We start from the raw sequence: 4,075 nt of genomic DNA, 5'->3' as shown, positions 1-4,075 counted from the left end.
ACACATTACACTATCTGAACTTGAAAAAGATGGCAAGAAAACATCAACAAATCTCCTTAAACGGCGGGAGCACCGGCGCGTTCGGGGGCCGGGGGGAGGGGGAGCTGCGGGTCCCCGAGGAGGTAGGTCGGTCCCCCCGGTGGCGAAAGGGAGGCTGAGGTGGCGGGCTGTGCCCTCCCCCACCGCGGACCTTGTCCTTACCTCCCCGCCCCAACCCGCCCCCTGGCCACGCGGAGCCCACAGGCCAGCGCCTCTCCCTCTGCCGCCTCTCCCTCCACCTCTGCTGCTCTGGTGCGCACGCACCTGCCCACTCCCCGCGAGAAGATGAAATTGGAGTGTCTGCATAAGCGGGTCCGCCAGTACATTGAACAACAACAATATCAAAGTGCTCCATTTTGGGCAGACAAAGTAGCCTCTTTGTCTTATGAGGAACCACAAGACATTTATTGGTTGGCACAGTGCCTTTACCTGACTGCTCAGTACCATACAGCAGCACATGCCCTTCGCTCACGTAAGCTAGACAAGTTATAAGAAGCATGCCGATACCTTGCTGCTAGGTGTCATTATGCTGCAAAGGAACACCAACAAGCTCTTGATATACTTGATATGGAAGAACCAATTAATAAATGATTATTTGAAAAAATATATGAAACGTGAAAGTGGGGAAAATAACCTTCTAATGACTGGGAAATGTCCCAATCTTCAATTAAGATTTCTATTTGCCTTTTGCGAGAAAAGATCTATCTGTGATGCTCTAGATAATAGAAACTTAGCAACTTATAGCTACAAAGAAGCCTTGAAGCTTGATGTCTACTGCTTTGAAGCATTTGATCTCTTAACATTACACCACATGCTGACAGCACAAGAAGCAAAAGAACGACTTGAATCTCTACCTCTTGGCAAGCAATGCACAGAAGAACAAGAATTGCTTCATTTTCTTTTTGAGAATAAGTTAAAAAAGTATAATAAGGCTAGTGAAACTGTCATTCCTGAATCTGTAGATGGTCTGCAGGATAATCTGGATGTGGTAGTATCTTTGGCATAACGACATTATATTATAACTGTGATTTCAAAATATACTACAAGCCGATTTCAGTAGTAATGGAAAAAGATCCTTTCCATGCAAATTGTTTACCTGTGCACATAAGGACTGTTGTGTAACTGAATAAAGTGAATGAGCTTTTCTATCTCTCTCATAAATTGGTGGATTTATACCCTAGTAATCCTGTATCTTGGTTTGCAGTAGGATGTTATTATCTAATTGTTGCACACAAAAACGAACATGCCAGAAGATATCTCAGTAAAGCCACAACACTTGAAAGAACCTATGTACCAGCATGGATAGCAAATGGGCATTCATTTGCAGTTGAGAGTGAGCATGACCAAGCAATGGCAGCTTATTTCAAAGCAGCACAGATAATGAAAGGGTGCCACTTATGATTCCTGTATATTGGATTGGAATATGGTTTGACCAACAACAAAAAGTTGGCTGAAAGATATTTCATCCAAGCTTTAAGTATTGCACCTGAAGATTCTTTAGTTATGCATGAGGTTGGAGTGATTGCATTTCAAAATGGAGACTGGAAAACAGCTGAAAACTGGTTTCTTGATGCATTAGAAAAAAAAAATTAAAGTCATCAGAAATGAGGTAACAGTTGACAAATGGGAACCTTTGTTGAATAACTTAGGCCATGTATGCAGAAAACTTAAAAAGTATGAAGAGGCACTAGAATACCATCGTCATGCTTTAGTGTTGATTCCCCAGAATGCTTCTAGTTATTCTGCCATAGGTTGCATACATAGCCTAATGGACAACTTTGAAAGTGCAGCTGATTATTTTCACATGGCCCTTGGACTTAGGAGAGATGATACATTTTCAGTTACCACGCTTGGGCACTGCATTGAAATGTACATTGGTGATTCTGAAGCTTATATGTGTACAGACATCAAAGACAAATTGCGGTATTATGACTTTGATGTACATACAATGAAGATACTGAAAAACATCATTTCACCTCCATGGGATTTTAGGGAATTTGATATAGAAAGACAGACTCCAGAAGAAACTGGGTTTATACCATTAGAAACATCATATCATTCACGGAAGAACACAGATTCATTGGAAGAAACCTTCAAAACTGAAATGAATGAAAGTGGCATGATATTAGAAACATTCATGTCAGACCATAGTACATGATCCAGAGCACTGGTCGAAATTTCACTTTGTCCTTTGTTAGCATTTTGTCACATCCTTGTCATGTTTGAAGAATTTGTTATTTTTTTATATGAATCTAAACTACATCTCTTCATCTAGCAGTGGAGAACTAAAGCCTGCCTTAAAAGACTGGATAGCACACCTTCACAACAGATGGTTTTACAATTTTACTGATTCTAAAAAATGTTACACATTATGGAATAAAGAAGGTAAACCATCTTATGTTTTTTAAACTGTAATGAGACCCTTTGACTGCTATTAAAGCTGTGATAAGTACTAAGAAATTAATATGAAATTATTTACAATACTTTTCAAAATTAATTTAAAACAGCCAAAGGTTGTTACAGTGTAAGGCTACCAGACTTATAGCCTACCAGTGAAGTACTTTTTGTCATTTTAAAAAAGCCAAAATAATTATAGGGATCCTTAGTGCAAAATTAGCATTTTGTTCTTTAAAAATAAATAACTTTGAAGGAAAAAAATCTCCTTGAACAATATTTTGGAGTAAAATTTCCAAATTAATGTAATGAAGGATAGCATGACAAAATGAGTAAAACACTGGTCTTAAAGTTAAAGCAATAAATCAGATTTCGTTTCTCAGTAAATAACTGGATGATAAGACCCTTCAGTTTTTATAGTCATTCAGTCATTTATTCATGTCTGACTCTTTGTGATTCCATTAATAATAGGTCCTCCAGGCCTTTCTATCTTAACTGTCTCCCAAAGGCTAGTTATTTCCATGTCCATTTTCATATGACACTATTTATCTATCTTGTCTTCTAGTAACCCATTTTTTATTTTACCTTCAATCTTTCCCCAAATAAGCTTTTTAATGAGTGTTTTATTAATGAACTATGTACCTCTCAGTCTCTATTATTATCAATTTTAAAAAGTAACAAGAACAATGTTAATAGATCAAATGTACTTGGAAAACATAACAAAAGTTTATGATTTTACCATTACATCTCAGCTCCTTTCCCTATTTTCCCTTTAAGTCCACTTCTCCCTTTGGTGAACTTCCTCCATATTGTTCTTTACTTTAGAAGGATGTCAGGATAATGATAGGGAAAGAATTTCAATATTTAAAATTATAATTTATTTGAAATCAAACAAAATTATATGACTCCTGATTTATTTATACTATCCTGCATTTTGCATGAAAAATTCTTTATAAATTCTTTAGGATTTTGAATATTTCAAAATGAAATCTGTGCAAAATAATTGACTAAATAATGGAAACAATAGCATTTTCAATATTCTTTCATTATGAGGGTAACTAGTTCATGTACATATTTCATTGATTAATGTATATGACATTAAAATGATTCATTATTCTGCCTTTTTATGTCACTCAAAGAACTTTCCAACAATTCATAGATTAATCAAAGTAATACATTAATTCTTTGCTAGATATAACTGAATTTTAACTTTTCTAATGGAAAATTGGAAAGTCACTAAAGTGTCAGGTTGACAGGAGTTATTTCAACAAAGTGAGTTATATAAAAATAATCTCTCTCTTTCTCTCTCTCTCTCTCTCTCTCTCTCTCTCTCTCTCTCTCTCTCTCCCCACCCGCCAAAGTGTGGGTATGTGATATAGCTATATATCAATGTGGAAGTTTCAGTGTATGTGTGTACATGCTCATTTGATTCTTCTCATATTCTTATGTTTGTTATTACATATAATGCTCTTATAACTAGAATGGCTTCTTTTCTTTTCCCTTGAGGTCCCCTTCTCCTATTCTTGAATTTTCCTATAATATTAATTTGGGGGAATGTTCTACAGAAGCATATTTACTTTCCATGGATCTTAGTGTTATGACTCCACAGGGTTACACAAATATTTCATCTACATTTTGCATA

General features: G+C 36.3%; 1 pseudogene; it reads left to right on the top strand.

Moving 5' to 3' along the window:
• Positions 1–324: 324 nt before the first annotated feature.
• Positions 325–2,197, top strand: LOC141516112 (cell division cycle protein 16 homolog pseudogene; annotated as a pseudogene).
• Positions 2,198–4,075: the final 1,878 nt, after the last annotated feature.

Source organism: Macrotis lagotis, chromosome 3 (genome assembly GCF_037893015.1).
Source record: "Macrotis lagotis isolate mMagLag1 chromosome 3, bilby.v1.9.chrom.fasta, whole genome shotgun sequence".
NCBI lineage: Eukaryota > Metazoa > Chordata > Mammalia > Peramelemorphia > Peramelidae > Macrotis > Macrotis lagotis.
This window is presented reverse-complemented; position numbering and strand designations above follow the sequence as displayed.